Source organism: Arachis hypogaea, chromosome 18 (assembly GCF_003086295.3).
Source record: "Arachis hypogaea cultivar Tifrunner chromosome 18, arahy.Tifrunner.gnm2.J5K5, whole genome shotgun sequence".
In the NCBI taxonomy this organism is placed as follows: domain Eukaryota; kingdom Viridiplantae; phylum Streptophyta; class Magnoliopsida; order Fabales; family Fabaceae; genus Arachis; species Arachis hypogaea.
This window is the reverse complement of record NC_092053.1, coordinates 66,302,642-66,324,578: the sequence shown is the minus strand read 5'-3', so window position 1 is coordinate 66,324,578 and position 21,937 is coordinate 66,302,642. Positions and strand designations below refer to the sequence as shown.

Genomic DNA, 21,937 nt, shown 5'->3' with positions numbered 1-21,937 from the left:
GTGCATCCGCCCAGGGATGTGCGTGTGCACGCCCAGGAAAAATTTTAAAAGTGTGCGTACGCTCAGGGGTGTGCGTACGCACAGGTATCAAAACTTTCAAAATCTGTTCACTTGCGCAACCTGTGCTAGCGCCCCCAACAGACTGGCCTCCCCAACGTGTGCGTGCGCACAAGTCTATGTGTACGCACAGGTTACAATTTTCCATTGGTGTGTGCTCGCACAAGCTGTGCCAGCGCTGCAAGCAAATTGCCTGCCTATGCATGTGTGGACGCATAGGTCTGTGCGTGCACACAGGTTAAAATTTTTGCAGAGTGTGTGTGCGCACAAGGCTGTGTGTACGCACATACCAGAAAACACAGAATTCTGTAACTTTGCAGAATTTCAGATTTTTAACACCAACTTTGAATGATCATAACTTCCTCTACAAAATTCCAAATTTCACAAACTTTATATCGATTTAAAGGGTTTTCAAAGATCTTTAATCCTAAAGAAATTTCACCCAATTTCGAAAAGCGAAGCAAAAGTTATGATCAGACAAAGTTCACCAAAAACCAACTTTTACCCAAAATCACAATTTCCACAATTCCTTTATAAAACACAACCAAGACCAACCAAACCATTCCAAACTCCAATTCTCATCAAAATCAACACTTTATGACATATTACACCAAGATTACCACATATTTCTTCACTTTACCTCATCCTCAATTGCAACATTAATATATTACCTATAATCAAACCTCATTAGCATTTTTCCAACTTCATTACCAATCAATCAACATCAATATCACATTTATCAACACAATTCACTCCTCCACTCCACAAATTATTCATCCTTATCACATCACTATCAATCATCAATATCAACTCAAAAATCATCATTTCATCAAACATCATCATACAATAACATCCAACAATTCATCAACCATTCAAATCCAATCCTATCCTATGGGTCACTAGCCTAAGTGTCCATGAATATTATATACTACATAGAGGAAACCGAAACCATACCTTGGCCGATTCCCAATATGAACCAAATGAGTTTTCAACCAAAATCCAACCACCAATGCAACTCCAACAAGCACCAACAAGCTCCAACTCACAATAATCAAGCTATATACATATAAATCACCACAAAATCAACCTAGGGCTCAACATAAATCAAAATTTCACAAGAGTTCAAAGCCTCTTACCTTTTCCAACAGATTTGGGTGTCAAAACCCAAAGTTAAGCAAGGATTAGAGTGAACCTAAACACTAAGAATCACAAAAACTCACTTAATCCCAAGCCCTAGATACCCGAAATTTTGAGGAGAAGAACTAAGAGGGATTCGAGTTTTCCTTACCAGTTTCTTGGGTGAGTTTTGTAGAGCTTGTCACAAGGAACGTGTAGCCGCTGACGGCACGCAAATTGAAGCACTGTATCTCAAGATATTAGCTAGAGAAGAAGAGGATGAATAGTACTCTTGGGGTTTCTCTTCTTCTTCTTCTCTTCAGTAATGTGTGGGCGTGTTTGAGTGTATTATGAGTGATTGGATTCATTAATAAACCTTTAAAATTAACGCCCGTTAGTGTTTTTAGCCCGTTTGGCCCAACCTCGGGCCAAACCTTTAAAATTAACGCCCGGTTTTCCATTTCTAGGGTTTTTCTAAAGTTTTTGACTGTTTCAACTTTCTCTCGAGCAGCACTGGGCAGACTTGAATTGGTTCCACCAGTTCAACTGCCGATTCGCGGTTTTTCACAGTTTTTCACAGAAAACACATTTTCTGACTCGAAAAGACCCATTGAGTCCAAAAATGATGTTTAAAATCTCAAATTCTCACCCTAACTTTTTATAATTAAATTTGAGCAATATAACTACTTAATTAACATGTTTGATTAATCGCAGTTCTTACAAGAAAGTTGTCCTTGTACCATCTAAAGTCAAACAAGGTGTTGCATCTGAGATTGGAAAGTAATTTAGCAGAACGATCTTTCCAAATAGATGGGTCACTTATGAAATGGCTTGCTATTGTAAAGATTAAGGTGTTAACATCATCAGGGATAGATTTTTCGTCATCTCCAATGATGGGTTCATTTTGATCATTAACCTTTATAGCAGAAAAGATTGATTATTTTTGGTCATCAGAAAGGTAGTTATCCCACCAACCTTTGAGTTGACCAGAGAACCCAGAAATAATAACATTGGCTATTGCTTCCTCAAAGGTTTCATGAGCAGCTTGATAGGTTGTGCCCACCATGGTCATATGCTGAAGCATACTCATGATGTTATATTCAGTTTTGCTATCTATATTCCATTCATAGACATTATTAGCATTGAAGCTGACAAAACCTAGTTCCTTTTCTTTGAGAGCTAGATCAGGGGCAGATATACGATTATAACTAAGCGCAGAGGGTTTGGTTAAACCCTTCCACTTAGTCATAGAATTGGTCATAATTGTGCTAACTTTGAGAGTTAATTTGTCAGAATAATCACTTTGGTCTGAAGAAGACTCATTAGATTCTTGGTCAAGGGCATTAATGGCATTGGATGAGCGAGTTTGTATACGAGATGTAGATTCACCAGAGTTTGTAGCAGTTTCAAGGACAATACTAAGACGATTTAAAAGCTGGTCGATCTTTTGCATGACTTCAGAATCACTAGATTCTTATTTCAGAATAGAAGTTTTAAGACTCTGTTTAACCTTCTACTCATTTTGAAAGATTTAAAAAGGGGTTTTTCAATAGTTTTAAAAGTAGAGGCTTTAGGGACATTTTTCAAAGACAAAGGAGATCCTGAAGATGAAAGGTTGTCACCAAACATTGTAAAAATCTACTAGTGTAATTTGATTGCTTAATGAGATTTTTAATATCTTTTGGGGCGATAGCTTCATCTAGATTTTTTGTTTTAAATGGAGAGGCCATAACTGGGTTATGTCCTTCCGTATTTGAAATAACAAAAGATCCTTTTGGAGGAAACTCAGATCTGATTAAATTTCCATCTTTAACTTTTCAGGTTGAAATAACATTTGCTGATGGTGAAAGATTTTTATTTTTAAAAGGATAATCGATATTATTTTTGATGGAATAAGCATGAAACCATTTAAAGAAAGGAATATACATTCTGACATCATTGAGAAAACTGTAGTACTTTTCTTTAAATGATGAGATTTGGGAAGCTATATATGTACGTAAATACCATTCTCTATGGAGATCATACTCCTTGGAGTAAAAGTTTTTACATAAGGCTTCTTTGTTTATAACAAATTCTGTACTACTCATGGGCATCATCATTCATAGAAGAATATGTTGGAGATTGAATAGATTGTAAATCAATATCATCATCAGTTTGATAAATTGGTTGAGAAATGTTTAATTTATTTTGTAACCCTGAAATATTAATTCCAGAATTTATGGATCTGGGAATTTTAGTTGAAAACTGAGATTGTGAAGTCACAGAAAAAGATCTTCTTGCTGAAGTAAAATCATTAGATGTTCCTGCTTCAGATCTGGAAGAAAAAGAGTTTTGTCTGTTAAAGAAAATCTTTACTTTTCCTGATTCATCTTGTTTTATTTGTCGTAAGAGAGGTGATTGTCTAGGTTGCGTTGGAATGGCTCGATCAATTGACCATGACTGGGGAAGGTCAATTTCATCCCACTTTATGAGCCTTGGGACCGTGATGTTGGCCTTGTCATGTCTGTGACGAACAAAGTAGTTTCACGATCACTGGATTTAATAAGGACTCTAGAATTACAAGTGTTCATGACCTTGTATTGAATCCTATAGATTAAAGCGACTGGGATAGATCATTCCTTCATGTTAAAACCATGAATTCGGATGTTTAGAAAAAGGGAGTCAAGGATGTTGACATCTAACAAACTGACCATTTTGTTTAGGAAACAGTTGAAATAAACCGGACCGTGTCCTAGACTTGTTTTTACCGTTCCGATTAAAGAATCTTGGAAATCATTGTGCCTAATATCTCTAAGATACAGAAGGATGGAAGCATTAAGACCTTCTCTAATAAGGGGTTTGACAGCTACTTGGACACACGCTATGTTAAGATATTTGTAGTGACGGGCATGTTATTTGACAGATTACTTGGTTAAAAGATGGAATTCCTCGCCGGAGTCTAGTCCTAAAGGAATATTGTTTTCAGCGGTTTTGATAATGTAATCCGATTTTTTTTGTCATCAGGGACATATAACTCATCTTGAGGGATTTTGGGTATTTCCCAATTGTCTATGGCTTGATTGATATCTTCAAAGTAAACTTCTTCTTCAAAGATATTGTGTTTGGAAGAAAGTTCATCAGGCCGAGTTACTTTCTCAATAAGATGATTGGAAGAAGAATGGGGTAAAGAAGTGGAGGAAGAAGATGGAGAAGATCCCCTAATGGAGAGACGTCTAGAAAGTGAACGGAAGAGGTTAGACATAATAAAAAAGAATTTGATATCATTGCCCTCCTTTGGTTCAGAAAGAACATTTATATTATCACTAAACTATCACTCAAATTTTTTAATCTGGGAATTATAAATCTTTTTTTTCCAATCTTTAAATCCATAGCCACCAAGAATTATTACGTTCGGATCTTATCACCTTCAAAAACATCATCAAATTTGCCTTACTGCCCCTTATCAAGGGTCTTACCACTACAGTCCCTTTAAGTGATAAGATTAAATAGTCCGTACTTCCAGATTTAAAGAATAGTTTTATTTGATATGTACGGAGATTAAGAACATAAACAGTAAATATAAGAATATGAACAGTAAATATAATTTCCAGATCCATGAACCTCAGAGATAGTTTAATGATAATAATAACATTCCTACTTCTCCATCAGGCTCTGATACCAGATGGCCCCGAGTGGATCAAGGAGGGTAAGGGGAAGATGGCATAGTAAAAATAGAAGATGCAGTTATGTATGTATGACGCAGAAAATAAATAATTAGTAAGGCGGTATGATAGAACCAGCCATTAATATTAGAAGAAAGCTAGCACTAGCGGTAGTCCGCCTGCACTAGCTAAGGGAAAAAGAGATATATGATATAAAATTATATTTTATTGATTGGAAATATGATTGAAAAGAAGAAGGGAGAAGAAGAAGAGCTGGAGAGCTTACAAGGGAACTCTCAGAGCTTCTCTCTCTAACCTCTCTCTATGATTGTGTAAATTGAAGGGTACCTCACAATGAGAACGAGGCCTCCTTTTATAATTGAAAAACTTACTGTTTCTACAGTTCAGGTAAAAATGACCTACACTATAGCCACAGTACAGGTTTCAAATAGTTCCGGCAATTGTCTTGGCATTATTACAATATTCTTGGTTTTAATCATCAGCTAGACAAACTTTGAAACAGTCTTCCTCAGCTTGACTGCCTTTGGTTTCTTCATCACTTTCTTCTTTAGATGAAGACTCTTCATCTTCTTGAAGCAAGTGAAGGATTTGTTGAAGCTTTCCTTTGATTTATTGCTTTGATTGTGAGCCTACAAGGGCTGCTTGAATTTGTGCTTTTTGATTGAGAATCGAGGCCGTTTTTGGGTCTGAGATCTTCTGACTCTTGGGATTGATTTTGAACCATTCTCTGACCTTTTCTAGATAAGCCATTGATGAATCAAATTGAGACCACCATTTGTCATAAGCATGCCTTTGTAAGATTGGGAATGCTTTAGGATGGTCTGGTTTTGTATATTGATATTGTCACGAGAATACCCATGCCAATGAGAAAATTGAGAAAAATTTTAACATTACAGGAACACATATTTCCTGAATGTCAAATTTTGATTGAAATAGTTTATACCCTTCATCGGTAGGTGAGGGTAAAATTTCTGGAATTGGCCCAAAAAAGTCCCACCATTGGTAGAACCAATTTGGAAAAGCATAGTTTGGAAAACATAGGGCTAAGCGAATGCCTCTGCCTCTTGAAGAGGCGATAATTGCCTTTTTAGGAATTATGATCTTGCTTGATTCCCTGCAAATATTTATGTGTAAGAAAGTTAGGGAGAGAGTTTGAGTTGCCCTTGATGTGCTCAATTTCAAAATAAAAAATGCTTAAGATAGCTTGCCATCTGGCGAAAATTTGTTTTGATGCAAGATTTTTAACATCTTTTTGCAAGACTTCTTTGGCCGATTTGTAATCAACTCGGACCAAAAATTTTTGATTGAGTAAATCCAATTGAAATTTTGTGATGCACAAAACTATGGCTAAAATTTCTTTTTTGATTGTGGAATAGATTTGTTGAGTACTATTCTAATGTTTTGATATAAATGCAATGATACATTCTTTATCATGCAATTTCTATTTTAAGATACCACCATATCCTAAATCAGATGCATCTGTTTCAACAATTTTGAATGCATGAGGAACAGGTAGGTAAAGACAAGGAAGATTGCGAACTTTGGTTTTAAGAAATCTGATGATTTCGGAATGTTTCTCAGTCCAAGGTGGAGGATTTTTCTTAAGCCTATCATGAAGAGGCTTAATAAGATTACTAAGATTTGGAATGAAATCTGAGACATAATTAAGACATCCTAGGAACCTTTGGAGCTGAGGTTTGTCAATGATATAATCTAAAAACTTTTCTACAAACAAAATTGATTGTTCAACTGGGGTTATTATTCCTGGGAAAATCATATGACCAAGAAAATGGATTTTTGTTTGAAAAAGGACAATTTTTTATTTGGAAATAGTAAGTCCATTTTTCTGGATGATGTACATAAAAATTTTAACATATTTGAAGTGTTCTTCTAAAGTTGGAGAAAAGATTAAGACGTCATCTATGTAAACGATTGCAAAGTTTGAATATGGGTTCAAAATGTCGTTCATGATTTTTTGAAATTCAGAAGGAGCATTTTTCAGACCAAAAGGCATTACATTCTGTTCCGGGGGCTACCTAAAACTGTAGGTCGATCTCGGACGAGATCTTCTGTACTGATCGGCGATGACGTGTCCGGCTGTGGGTGGTGGCCAGAGCAATCGCGTCCGACTTGTTGGACTGGTAATGCTGCTGATCCTTTGTCACCGGAGGGTGGTGGTACCTGCAAGAAACTCCGATACTTAAGTTAGCAAGGGTATTAAGCAGGTTTTTAGTAGAATCAGAGTATATATTATACCTGGGTGCTCCAGTGTATTTATAAGGGTGTGAAGTGACCTTCTTAGATAAGATAAGTTAGTTATCTTTTCTTATCTTTTGGTGAGGTCAGCTTATCTTTAAGGGAACCGCCCTTATCTCTATAGGCTTGGGCTGCCTTTGGATTTGGGTCGTATTCCTCGAGTTGGGCCCTTTTTCGGGCTTTCCTGTCAATTTGGCCGAGCTCTTTGAGAAGAGGTCAGATTGTCCCGACCTGAAGAGGCCGGTCGTCTTGTTGGTAGAACATCCCGGGTCGGACAGTTTGACCCAGGGTATGAATAGTGCCCCTGCTCGAGCTCAGTCTTTCTTTTGAGGTCGAGTCTTAGTTTTAGTACTTTGATCCTTCTCTGGTGAAGCCGAACTCGAGAACTTTGTCGATTTTATCTTTGTAGAGTTCTTTTTTGAATGCGGAACATTTCTTCTTTCATTTCCTCTGAAAGCACGCGCTTTTGTATTAGCGTCCTAGCCTTGGGAATGTGCGGTGGTTTAATACCCTCATTAATTGGTTTTAATGCTCCGTTTCTCTTGGCTTTTTTGAATTTTGTTCTCACAAAACGGTTTCCTCTTTTCTGTAACTTCCCTCTTTTCTTTGTTCTTCTGTTTCTCCTAGAGCTTGCCTTTTCATTTTTCTCTGCAACGCTATGTCTTGTGCTTTGCTTAAGGGAAAATTTCTTTACTCCGGTTTCCTCCTTTCTTTAGAGCTCTTTCTCCTTTCTCCAGGTTGGTTTTACCTTTTCTTTCGCCATTTTACCTTTGGTTTTTGATAAAGTTTTGATTTTTCTCTTAAAGTGCATGCTGGAAAATCTGAATCTTTTCGTATCACTGTGCGCCTACTTGTTTACTGTTGTGGGGGTTTTTTCTGGCTTTTGGAGTGGTCCTTCAGTACTCTAGGGTTCATACTGCTTGTTTTTCCTCTTTTGCGAACTGCATGAACCTGCTTGCTTTCTCGAAAGATTGCTCCTTTGATGTTTTTCGCCTTGCTGATAGCTTTCTTTGCTGATGAATTTTGTAAAAGATAACGACTCTTTTTTATTTCTCTAAAAAATATTGTGTCTTTGATGGCTTCTTCTTGATATGTTTTGCTATTTGTTTGCTGATAAGCTGAGACTGTGAATTTGGAAGGTAGCTATTTCGATTCTGTTTGATTTGTAGCTTTCTGGGGATGTTGCGTCTTTGAAAAAGGTTTTTTCTCTGTCTTTGCTGCAAATTTTGTTGGGACGTTAATCTTGTAGGTTTTCCTGAATCCTTGTTCCCTGCTTGCCTCCAAAGGATGCCCCTGGATCTTTTTGGTGTAGGTCATGGGTTTCCTTTTATTGCTTGTGCTGTGCTAGATTAGGTTGGCCGAGTTGTTTTGGCTTTGTCCGAGATTTTTTTAGTAATCCAATCTTCCTTTCTTGTTTGTAGGACTAGTTGGCCATGTCTTCTCGCAAAAATATTGTCGAGGCATCTTCTAAGGTTCCCGAGGGGATGTCTGATTGGTTGGACTCCCTAGTGTTGCTGTGTGTTTCTTTAGCTAATTCTGAATTTTGCGTAGAGCTTAGAAAACATCACCGTCTTTGCAAGAGTAGAGATCAAGAGAGGAATTATGAATTGGTGGCACCTGACTCCGAGGAGAGGGTTTGCTTCCCTGTCCTGACCCAAGGGGAGCGCCCTTTCTTTTATACTTACGACTATTTTTTCAGCCACTTGGACATCACTTTTCCCTTTACTTCCTTTGAGACCGATTTGCTATGGTCGTGTAATGTAGCTCCGTCCCAGCTTCATCCGAACTCCTGGGGTTTTATTAAGATTTTTTAGCTTCTTTGCCAAGAATTAGATGTTACCCCTTCTCAAACTCTTTTCCTTTATTTGTTTGTTTTAACTAAGCCCGGGATTTCTTTGAAAAAGAAAGCCTCGTGGGCTTCTTTTAGATCTGCACAAGGACATAAGGTTTTTACCATGTATGACAAGTTCTTTAGGGACTTCAAGAATTATTTCTTCAAGATTCGAGCTGTTGAGGGAGCTCGCTCCTTTTTTCTGGAAGCGAATGATGAGCCATCCTTCCCTCTGTGTTAGCAGCAGAATATAGTAGTATCCCGATATACGTGGAAAATGCTCGACGAGATTGAGCAGGCTTTTGTAACTGTTTTGGAGGACCTTTGGGGGGAACCTCCTCATCTAGATACTAAAAAATCATTGGGGGACCCCTCCCTTGTTCGAACTGCATTGGGTATTACTTGATATATATTGCTTCTTGTTTTTACTTTGCTTTCCTCTTTTTTCCTGGTCTGTAAAACTACTGGTTTCTATTTTATAGAGATGGCCAAGAATAATGACTCGATGAAAGCTTTCAAGAAGGCGAGAAAGGCTGCTGCTGCTTAGAACATCTCGGCCAAAACGGATGGGGAAGGGTCTTCTCAGGTGACGTCGAAACCGTCCGTGCTGAGCTCTCCCGGCCCGAGGAGAATGATCCCTACTCCTCGAGTCTATGTAGTGGATCCTCCGCAGTCTTCTACTGCTGCTGCATCTTCTCCTCTGGTCGTTTCCCCTTCCAAAAGACCTCGAACTGTTGAACCCTTCAATCTGGATGCCCCCTGACTTCGATGCTGTTGGGTTTATCGACCAGCAGATCGGTCCTTATGGTGCCCTCCCTATGGATGATGTATCACTCCTTCACCATTTAGACTTTATAACTTGGAGTAGTGTCAAGATGGCACATATGGGGGCGGCCTTATATCGGACTGCCCAAGATCTTTCTCTTCATGCTACGAAGGCCTTTATGGAGGAGGCAAAATTGGAGTTCGATCGGATGAAGGGTTTGAAGGAGGAGCTCGAGGTGAAGGTGACCAAGCTGGAGAAAGAGTTGGAGGGTGAGAAGGCTAGTTCTCTTGCCTTGGAGGCTTCTGTAAAGTTGGCTGAAGACACGGCTTTGAGGCACAAGGATAGCTATGTTACGGCCTACAGGGAGGTGATGCGTCTCAGGGAGGAGTTGGAGTATGTCCGGGTTGATTATGCCGAGCTCTAGGGTCATCTTGTAGGCAGCGTAAATGCTGCTTATGAGAACCTGAAGGAGTAGGTTCAAGTTCTTGCACCTGAGGCCAACCTTACTCTTTTCAGTCTGGATAATGTTGTAAAGGATGGCAAGATTGTCCCTAACGATCCTGATGATGATGATGTCGAACCCCCCTGTGCCTGCCGCTAAGACTTCAGCTGGGCCGATTTCTTCGGCTCCTTCGTCTGAGACTGGTCATCCTGAATTTGAACCGGATTGTCAGATCTTAAATAGAGATGACGGGACAGTGGACGCAGTGCCTCTTCAGACTCGCCCTCTTTCTCCTCGTGCTGTTGAGAAGACTTTGGATCCTTAATGAGTTTTCTAGATGTTTGTGTGTATAGCCCGGTTTGTGGGCCTTTTGAACTCTTTATATTTTGTAGATGATAGTTCTGACCTTTGCTACATTCCTGGTTGCTTGTTTAGCAGCTTTCTTTTGAAAAATAAAGTGATTTCCAAGCTCTTGGGGCTAGTTTTGGTAGCCTCTTGAGCTTGTTATTATTATAACTTGTGTTTTTCGTAACATGTTTGTCTTGCACTCGTCTTGGTACCTTTCTAGGTGTTTGGAGTTTTCGTAGTCTGACTTCTTTGGCTTGATTTCTTGGCCTGAAGTTATTTCTAGTAATTCGCTTTGTTTGGACCTTACTCATGTCTTCATTAGGAATTACTTTGTATATCACCAAGGTTTTCGGGAGGCTGATTTCATCATGTTGGTTTTGTCCAAGTTGTTGTTAGTAATCCTCTTTCTTGGACCTTGTTCAGGACTCTTTCAGGGATTACTTTTATAACTTTTATGTTTTGGGCCGACTTTGTCATGTCGGGTCCTTCTAAGTTATTTTCGTAATCCTCTTTCTTGGTTCTTGTTCAGGTCTCTTTCAGGGATTACTTTTATAACTTTTATGTTTTGGGCCGACTTCGTCATGTCGGGTCCTTCTAAGTTATTTTCGTAATCCTCTTTCTTGGACCTTGTTCAGGTCTCTTTCAGGGATTACCTTTATAACTTTTATGTTTTGGGCCGACTTCGTCATGTCGGGTCCTTCTAAGTTATTTTTGTAATCCTCTTCTTGGACCTTGTTCAGGTCTCTTTCAGGGATTACTTTTATAACTTTTATGTTTTGGGCCGACTTCGTCATGTCGGGTCCTTCTAAGTTATTTTCACAATCCTCTTTCTTGGACCTTGTTCAGGTCTCTTTCAGGGATTACTTTTATAACTTTTATGTTTTGGGCCGACTTCGTCATGTCAGATCCTTCTAAGTTATTTTCGTAATCCTCTTTCTTGGACCTTGTTCAGGTCTCTTTCAGGGATTACTTTTATAACTTTTATGTTTTGGGCCGACTTCGTCATGTCGGGTCCTTCTAAGTTATTTTTGTAATCCTCTTTCTTGGACCTTGTTCAGGTTTCTTTCAGGGATTACTTTTATAACTTTTATGTTTTGGGCCGACTTCGTCATGTCGGATCCTTCTAAGTTATTTTCGTAATCCTCTTTCTTGGACCTTGTTCAGGTCTCTTTCAGGGATTACTTTTATAACTTTATATTTTGGGCCGACTTCGTCATGTCGGGTCCTTCTAAGTTATTTTTGTAATCCTCTTTCTTGGACCTTGTTCAGGTCTCTTTCAGGGATTACTTTTATAACTTTATATTTTGGGCCGAATTTGTCATGTCGGACCCTTCTAAGTTATAGTAATCCTCTTTTATAGGGCTGGCCAGACCTCTTTCCAGGGATTTACTTATAACTTTGGTTATTGCAACTGGTCCGACTTCTTGACGTCGGCCAGTCTTTAAGTTATTATTTAGCAATCCATTTTATTAAGACCTCGTCAGGTCCTTTCTTTGGATCACTTTTGATAACTTCTTGCATTATTCTGTTTTCATCTTTGCAGATTTGTAGAAATTGGGTTCAATCCTCGCTTGGTCGACCTTTTGATGAATTTGGTTTTCATCTCTGTTGGTCTTTATTGTGAACGTGCAGTGAATTTGATTTTTACTTTCTGTCGATCTGTTGCTTTATAATCGGATGATGAATGTTTCAGATTAATGCGGCTTGAGAATTTGTAGAATATCTAAACATATTTTATTTAAAAGAAAATGCAAATATATTCATGCGGGAGTTTTTATCCCTTTAAGTCGGATAATTTGTAGTTCTTGGCTTGGTGCCTCATTAAAAAATCTTTTCAGGAAAAAGAGTGCACCTTATGCTAAGATCCTTTATCATCCCTAACTATAGTACCTTCTTAGGTTGCAGGCGTGCCATGACCTAGGAAGCTCTCGTCCATCGAGTTCGGACAGTCTGTAGTAGCCCTTCCCAAGTACTTCTACGACTCGGTAGGGTCCTTTCCAGTTTGCTGCCAGCTTTCCTTCTCCAGGTCGAGTTGTTTCGATATCATTTTGGATTAGGGTGAGGTCGTTCTCAGCAAAACCTCGTGCACTACCTTTTGATTATATCTCGAAGCCATTCAACGCTTTAGTACTTCTTCCCTGATCCGAGCTCTTTCTTCGACTTCCGGGAATAGGTCGAGTTCTTCCCTTTGAAGTTGGGAGTTGGCTTCTTCATTATAGTGGATCACTCTAGGCGATCCTTCTTTAATCTCTACTGGGATCATTGCCTCCATTCCGTACGCTAACTGGAAGGGTGATTCCTTTGTGGTGGAATGCGGCGTTGTTCGATATGCCTGATGACAAGTCATCTTAGCCGAGTTTCACTAGCCTTTTTCTTTGATTTTATTTGGTTTTATGCACTTTCTTGCATTCTAAGTAAGTAATTTGGAATGGAAATGCATGGTTTCTTTGAATCAAACAACCACCATTTAATTGATACTAAATCATGAGGTTTAAGCTAAATTTAATTGAATTTTATTGATTTATAAACCTTGTGAATTTGGTGATACTTTGATTGGTTGTTTTGATTACTTGTAGGTGAAGAAAAGAAAAAAATAAGAAAAGTGTAGCCTAAGGAGCATGATCTAAGCAAAGAAAGAAAGCGTGGCACAAGAAAAGGAAGCGTGGCTTAAGGAAGGAAAAGCATAAGTGCATTCAAGAAATAAGGGCACAAAGCTCTTGCCAAGAGCTTTAAAGCCCTTGTGGAGAGCTTTCCTTCAAAGAATCAAGAGCCAAGCTCTTGGCAAAGAGCTTTGAAGCTCTTGCCAAAGAGCTTTATCAAGAACATATGAAGAAGGAATCAAGAGCCAAGCTCTTGGCAAAGAGCTTTGAAGCTCTTGCCAAAGAGCTTTTTCGTGCATGCCATGAAGAAAATCAAGGAAGAAAAGCTCACTAATGCACTCACCAAGACTTGAACCCATGACCAAGAGGAGGGGGCCAGCGCTGATGCCAAGGCATCATAGGCTAGTTTCACTAGCATTTTTCTGTTAGTTTTAGTTGTTTTATGCATTTTCTTGAGCTTAAAGTAACCAAAATGGTTAAATGAAGAACAAAGCAATGAACCATCCAAATAATATGATTTTGATGCAAATTCCATGAGTTTTAGTTATATTACTTAAATGCTATGAATGGAAGATTTCTCATGAAATTTTGCAAGACTTTGATGCAATTGTTTGGATGATTTCAGGGAAGAAGAGGCTAAGCAAGGAAGCAACAAAATCAATAAAGGAAGCTTGAATATCACATGTGGAGTTTAAGTTCCAGTTTAAGCCTAAACTGGAGCTTAAACGCCAAAATCATGAAGGATAAGAAATGCTGGAATTGAAGTTTAACCTCCAGTTTGACCTTAAACTGGAGGTTAAACGCCAGAATGAAAAGCCTCACTAAAGAAGCATTCCACATTTAACCTCCAGTTTGACCTCAAACTGGAGGTTAAACGCCAGAATGATAATGCCACTCAGGAAGGAGTTCCACGTTTAACCTCCAGTTTGACCTCAAACTGGAGGTTAAACGCCAGAAGTAGGAAGAGTACCAGGGAGCCATTCCACGTTTAAGCTCCAGTTTGACCTCAAACTGGAGCTTAAACGTGTTCGACAGCTTTTCTCCTCCAGGGTTGCTCTCTCCATTTCCACGTTTAACCTCCAGTTTGACCTCAAACTGGAGGTTAAACGTGTTCGACACCTCCAGGGCTACCATTCTAAGCTTCCACGTTTAACCTCCAGTTTGACCTCAAACTGGAGGTTAAACGTGTTCGACCTCCAGTATGCCTCCACCCTTTTCCACGTTTAACCTCCAGTTTAATCTTAAACTGGAGGTTAAACGTGTTCGACCTCCAGGGCTGCCCTTCCTACTTCCACGTTTAAGCTTCAGTTTAACCTTAAACTGAAGCTTAAACGTGTTCGACTACATGACTCTCCAGGGCTACCTTCTTCCATTTCCACGTTTAAGCTTCAGTTTAACCTTAAACTGAAGCTTAAACGTGCTTCTACAAAAGGCCTCATTGGAAGTATCTGGCGTTTAAGCTGCAGTTTAAGCTTAAACTGCAACTTAAACGCCACTCTTGGAAAAAGGTTTCTGGGCCAATAATCTTGCGGTTTAAGTTACTTTTTGAGCACAAACAATAACTTAAACTTACTCTAGTATGAAACCCAATTGAATATCATGGTTTATGGGATTGGGCCTGAAGGATTGATGAGTTTGAAATCTCAATTTATTGAGTCATGTGTCATTATTTGATTAGCACTAAGTTGGCTCATGAATGTTACAGAATTTGGATCAACAGCCTCATCAAGATTATGGATCATAAACCCAAGGCAAAAGGAAACCAAGGAGAGGCCTTAAAGCCCAAGAAGCACAACTGAAGCTCAATATAGAAAGTGTATAAATAGGATAGAAGTTAAGTTAGAGAGGACTTTTACTTTCACTTTTAGCTAGTTTTCCTTTTCTTTGTAATTGAATTCAGAGCTATGATTCACTAAACCCCTTTCATTGGGTTAGGAGCTCTATTGTAATTCAATGAATCAATAATAGTTTATCTTCTTCTTCAATCTTTTCTCTTGAATTTTGTTAGAAAGCTTCTCGATCTAATTCCATTGAGTAGTTGTCTTGGGAAAGAAACTACCCATACTTGGAATCCTTCGGAACCTTGGGAAAGGAATGGAGGATTCATGCTAGAGAAGCTTTCTCACAGTGAATTGGATTGGGGTTTGGATGGATATTGTGACATGTAATCCTACCAAATTGTGGTTCATGAAACTGTGTGGTATAATCAGTGATCAAGCATCATCTCTTCTTATGAACATTTAAACCAAGGGATTGGGAATTTGTTTGTTTTTAGAGAGAATTGGTGAGCCAAGGGATTGGGATCCAATCATATAAGATTGCCAAGCAAAATTCAATGAACGCATTGCTTGAGGAAGAGATAAACGTGTTTTGATTCGGAGATCTCAATATCTCCTATAACCAATGAATCCCCATTTCTGATTTCCATCTTCTCTTTACATTCTGCAACTCAATTCATGCAATCACCCCCATTCCCTTTTAATTTCAGCAATTTAGTTTCTGCTCTTTAATTCATTGCAATTTAAGATTCTGCCATTTCAATTTCTTGTCATTTACTTTTCCCGCCAATTTTACATTCCGCAATTCTCATCTCAATCTTGATTCCGCTCAACTAGAACACACTTCTAATCCGAATTGCTCACTCAACCAATCCTTGTGGGATTCGACCTCACTCTATTGTGAGTTTTTACTTGACGGTAACCGGTGCACTTGCCGGAAGGAATTTTTCCGATCGTGCAATTTCCTAAATCGTAGCATAACTAGTTTATGTGCATCAAGTTTATGGCGCCGTTGCCGGGGATTGGTTTTCGATTGACAATTCTCAAATTGGAAGCTAACTAGATTGAGCATTTTCTCTTGCTTTGTTATTCTGTTCAAGATACTTGTTGAATTTTAATTTCTGCACTCGGTTACATGCTTTCCTTCTTTATGCCTTTAAATTCATGCAACTAACTCACTGACTCACTACTGTTTGAATTAATTCCTCAATTGATCTAACCATACTCTTCCATTAACCAAGAGTATTTCACTTGTTTGTGTTTGAGCTGTGTTCTTGTATGACAGGTAGGAGAGGAGAGACATCAACTCCTCCATATACCGAACCAGAGAGGACCCTTCATAGACTTAGAAGGGAAGCAAGAGGGAAGAGAGTAGTGGAGAAGAGGAATCTGAAGGAAAATCTGAGGACAATTTTGAGGAAGCTTTAGATTTCAACATGGATAGAGAAGTTCACAACCATGAGAGAGCTGATGGAAACAATGCCATTCCTGAGAGGAGGGTTCTTAGTTCATACATAAACCCAACCTCTGGGAATTGTGGTAGTAGCATCCAGAAACCACCCATTCAGGCCAACAATTTTGAGCTCAAGCCACAGCTAATATCACTTGTGGAGAATCATTGTTCCTTTGGAGGAAGTGCTAATGAAGACCCAAACCAACATCTCACAAAATTCCTGAGAATTTGTGACACTGTGAAGTCCAATGGAGTCCAGGAAGATGCCTATAAACTGCTTTTGTTCCATTTTCACTTAGGGACAAAGCAGCTAAGTGGCTGGAATCATTCCCAAGGGGGAGTCTAACAACATGGGATGAGGTGGAAAGCAAGTTTCTGGCACGTTTCTACCCTCCACAAAAGGTCAATAGGCTTCGATCTGAGGTTCAGACTTTTAGACAACAAGATGGTGAAACTCTCTACGAGGCATGGGAGAGATTCAAGGACTTGACAAGGAAATGCCCACCAAACATGTTCCATGATTGGGTGCAATTGCACATCTTCTATGATGGGCTCTCTTATGAATCAAGGAAGGCTGTAGACCATTCATCAGGAGGTTCATTAAACAGGAAAAAGACTGTGGAAGAAGCCATTGAAGTGATCGAGACAGTGGCTGAGAATGAGTACTACTATGCATCAGAGAGGCACAACACTAAGGGAGTCATGGAGCTGAACCATGTTGATACAATTCTAGCCCAAAACAAGGTGTTTGCCAAGCAACTAGCAGAGCTTACCAGGCAATTAGAAACAAAGCAAGTGGCTGCAATACACACACAAGATCAAGAGGAAGTAAGCATTGAAGGAGGTGATTGGGATGAGGCCAACTATGTGGGAAACCAACAAAGGCAATCATATGATCCACATTCCAACACTTACAACCCAGGCTGGAGAAACCACCCAAACTTTGGGTGGGGAAACCAACAAACCCAACCACAAAACCACAAACCTTACAACCACAACCAACATAACAATTCCACATACCAAAACTCCAACCAAGATCATACCAAGCCACACAAAACACTTACCCCCAACCATCATATCATGGCCAAAATAATCAACATACCCAACCTAATCCGAACCAACAATTTCAAGATCAATTAAACCGGATAGAAGGAATGCTTGCAACCATAAGCCAAGACATAATTGAATTGAAAGCTTTTAAGGAAGAAGTAAATTCTAACTTGCAAACCAAGGAGCTGCCATCCAGAAGCTAGAAAATCAAATTTTGTATTTGACTAAGCAAGCCCCTGGGACAAGCGGTTCTCATGCTGCCAAGGCTATTGCAAGGGAAGAATGTAAGGCCATAACCTCAGAAGTGGAAAGAATCTAAAGGAGATCTCAAGGAAACCACAGAGGATGAAGCAAAGGAAAATGTGAAAGACAAAGAACAAGGACAATCTTTTACACCGTCTGCAACAAAAGAAAAAGAAAAAGAGGTCCTGAAGCCTTACACACCTAAAGCACCTTATCCTCAACGTTTGATGAAAAGTGAAAAGGATGGCCAATTCTCCAGGTTCTTGGAGATTTTCAAGAAGCTTCAAATCAACATTCCCTTTGCTGAGGCAATAGAGCAAATGCCACTCTATGCAAAATTCTTAAAAGAATTAATGACCAAGAAGAGAAGCTGGAGAAATGAGGAAACTGTGTTGTTAACTGAAGAATGCAGTGCCATCATTCAGCACAAATTGCCTCAGAAATTGAAGGACCCAGGCAGTTTCCAAATCCCCTGCATCATAGGAGAAGTCATGGTGGAGAAGGCCTTGTGTGACTTAGGGGCCAGCATCAATTTGATGTCGCTAACAATGATGAGAAGAATGAAGATTGAGGAAGCCAAACCAACAAGAATGGCCCTCCAATTGGCAGATCGAACTTTTAAATTCCCTCATGGGATAGTTGAGGATTTGTTGGTTAAAGTGGGAGAATTTATATTTCCTGCTGATTTTGTGGTGTTAGATATGGAGGAAGAAGCCAAAGCTTCAATAATTCTGGGAAGACCCTTCCTAGCTACTGCTGGAGCCATCATAGATGTACAAAAGGGTGAACTCACTCTTAGACTACATGATGAGAAATTGATGTTTAATGTATTCAAGGCAATGAGCTATCCATCAGAATCACTAAGGGAATGCATGAGGGTTGATGTAGTGGACATTGCAGTACAAGAAACTTTTGAGGAAACAATAAAGGAATTGGCAGAGGAGGAGTTCACCAAGGATATTGAAGTTAGTGATATCAAGGGTGCTGACACAACCATGCTAAGCATGCCAGAGAGAGTGAAAGAAGAAAAGGAAGCACCAAACCTGAGCTCAAAGCATTGCCCCTAATCTCAAGTATGCATACTTGGGTAGTGATGAGAGTCACCCTGTTATCATTAGCTCTGCCCTGAGCCAAGAACAGGAAGAAGAATTGATCAAGGTGCTGCAAACTCATCAAGATGCCATTGGATGGACCCTAGCTGATTTGAAGGGGATAAGTTCATCCATATGCATGCATAAAATCTTGTTAGAAGAGGATGCTAGACCCTCCATTCAAGCTCAGAGAAGATTGAATCCCGTCATGAAAGAAGTGGTACAAAGGAAGTCAGGAAGTTATGGCAGGCAGGGGTAATCTACCCCATTTCTGATAGCCCATGGGTTAGTCCCATCCATGTAGTTCCTAAGAAAGGTGGCATAACTGTGGTGCCAAATGAGAAGAACGAACTCATACCACAAGAACCGTCACTGGGTGGAGGATGTGCATAGACTACAGGAAGCTCAATGAAGCCACCAGAAAGGATCATTTCCCACTCCATTCATGGATCAGATGCTTGAAAGGCTTGCCGGACATGCTTACTATTGCTTCTTGGATGGATATTCAGGATACAACCAAATAGTAGTTGATCCTAGTGATCAAGAGAAAACATCATTTGTTTGTCCATATGGAGTTTTTGCTTATAGACGCATGCCCTTTGGATTGTGCAATGCACCTGCCACTTTCCAAGATGCATGCTGTCCATCTTTTCAGACATGATTGAAAAATTTATTGAGGTCTTCATGGACGATTTTTCTGTGTTTGGGGATTCTTTTCCCAGCTGCCTATACCACCTTGCCTTGGTGCTTAAGAGGTGCCAAGAGACTAACCTAGTATTAAACTGGGAAAAGTGTCATTTCATGGTCACAGAAGGAATAGTCCTTGGCCACAAAATCTCTAATAGAGGCATGGAGGTGGACAGAGCTAAGGTGGAAATCATTGAAAACTACCTCCACCAAGTAATGTCAAGGCAGTTAGGAGTTTTTGGGACAACGCTGGTTTTACAGAAGGTTTATTAGAGACTTTTCTAAAATAGCCAACCTTTGAGTAACTTGCTTGTCTCTGATACACCCTTTGTATTTGATAAAAATTGCATGCTAGCCTATGAACTTTTGAAGGCAAAAACTTTCCTCTGACCTATCATTGCCCACCTGATTGAACTTACCTTTGAACTGATGTGATGTCATCGAACCTCTATCAGTGAGGACAAAAAAGAACAATTTTTGGGTTACATTGTGTATTTAATTCAGCCACGTAAAGTCCGTGTAATGTAAAAAAAGGAACATTGACCATCACACATATATAAATGAGTGCTTTCCTGATGAACCACTCATAGGTAATTCACAAAGCACCCTGGTTTGCAGACATAGCAACTTGCAAGCACTTGGTAGTTTACCTGTTGGAATTTAAGCCAAATCAAAGGAAGGAAATTGGTAAATGATGCAAAATAATTCATCTGGGACGAACCATACTTGTTCAAGAAAATGTTCCGATGGCATACTCAGAAGATGCATATCCGAGGAGAGAAGGAAGGAAGTTTTATGGGACTCGATGGCTCCACTTATGGAGGGCACTTTGCAGGAGAAGAACAGCAGCTAATTTTGGTTAAGGGTCTGCAGGTGTGGTTTTTATTGGCCCCATATCTTCAAAGATGCAAAAGATAGGAATAGTGAAGCTTGCCATGAATGCCAGAAAGCTGGGGAATGCCAAGAAGAAATGAATGCACGAACAGATTCATTCTGGTACTTGAATTAGTTTGATGTAAGTGGGGGATAGATTTCTGGGAGCCATTTACCCTTCTCATACTCAAATAAATTACCATTTCTATGGAGCAGATGACCTATGTCTCCAATGGGTTTGAAAGCAATGCAACTCCAACCATGAATATGAAAGTAAGTCTATGAACTTCCTCAGAAGAACACATTTTTTTCCGGTTATTGGGGGTTTCCAGAGAAATCATCAGAATGGAGGAACCATTCTGCCAACATCCATTAGAAGGCCTTGCATCTAAAATATGGAGCAGAACACAGGGTAGCCCACCATACCATCCACAGACAGTGGGCAAGACCGTCTAACAGAGACTCAAAGGATCCCTGGAAAAGACTTGTGGAATCAAGGAAGGGGTGTAATTGCCTAGAATTGCCCTTTGGGCATATAGGAAGATTTTCAAACAAGCTTGGAAATGTCTCTTAAATATATATGGAAAGAGCCTTGGATCTGCCACTGTGAGAGTTGGAGCACAAGGAAATGGACCTTGAACATTTCTTGGACAACAAAGCCGCTGAGAAAGAAGGCATGTGCGAATTCAAGAGTTGGAAGAATTCAGAGCGGAAGCTTATGAGAATGCCAAAATTTACAAAGAAAGAGCAAAGAAGAAGCATGACAGCAACATAGCCCCAAGGAAATTTGAAGAAGGGCAAAAAGTATTGCTCTACAATTCTAGGCTGAAGCTATTTCCAGGGAAGCTAAAATCAAGGTGGTCTGGACCATTCCTTGTCACCAAGGTCTCCAATTATGGACAAGTAGAAATCATGGAAGAAAAGTCACAACGAACCTTCATTGTTAACGGTCAAAGACTCAAACATTACTTGGGAGATGTGGAGGAGAAGGACAAAGTTAAATATCACCTCAACTGAGGAAGCTGACCGTCAAGCTAATGACGTTAAAGAAGCGCTTGTTGGGAGGCAACCCAACCTGAGGTAATACCTTGTTGCTGTTTCTTTTATTTGTTTCAATAAAAAGGGTGAAGTAGTTTCTGTGCATTGCAAAGAATTAAGTTTGGTGTTTCACACCAAACAATGAATTCATGGATCAATAATTCAAAGGGAATGTGTGACTCTAAGTTTGGTGTTCCACCATAAAGATCAACTGAACACAACAACCTTTGAATTATATGAAAGGAACAACTATTCTAAGCAGTCACAGAAATGCTTAAAACCCTTAGTAGCAACATCATTCCAAGAGAACTCAAGGATTCAAAGAACAGAGAAGTAAGTGGGAGACTAAGTTTGGTGTTCACACACCAACCTAAGACTCCGATACTTACCCACACATAGTTGAGCTAACCACTCAAGTGCTTGAGAAGCAAGCAACTTCATTACTCTTTGCAGGAAAGGAAAACAAGAATCTTAAAGCATGAAGCAACATTTAGGAGAAGAAGGAGAAATCAAATTGTTTCCTGACAACAAAGAGAAAACAAGGAATTTCACAAGGTGGTATTGTTCCTTGATAATTCTTTAAAAAGGGCAAACAAAAGCATGCGTGTTCTGGTTTAAACTGTAAATGTTGAATCTTTCTGGAATG

General features: G+C 39.5%; 1 non-coding gene across 1 annotated transcript; it reads right to left on the bottom strand.

Moving 5' to 3' along the window:
* Positions 1 to 16,717: 16,717 nt before the first annotated feature.
* On the bottom strand, positions 16,718 to 16,821 carry LOC112774614 (small nucleolar RNA R71). Its single transcript, XR_003189092.1, has one exon. It is a non-coding gene; the product is annotated as a small nucleolar RNA R71 (small nucleolar RNA).
* Between the last annotated feature and the right edge of the window lie 5,116 nt (positions 16,822 to 21,937).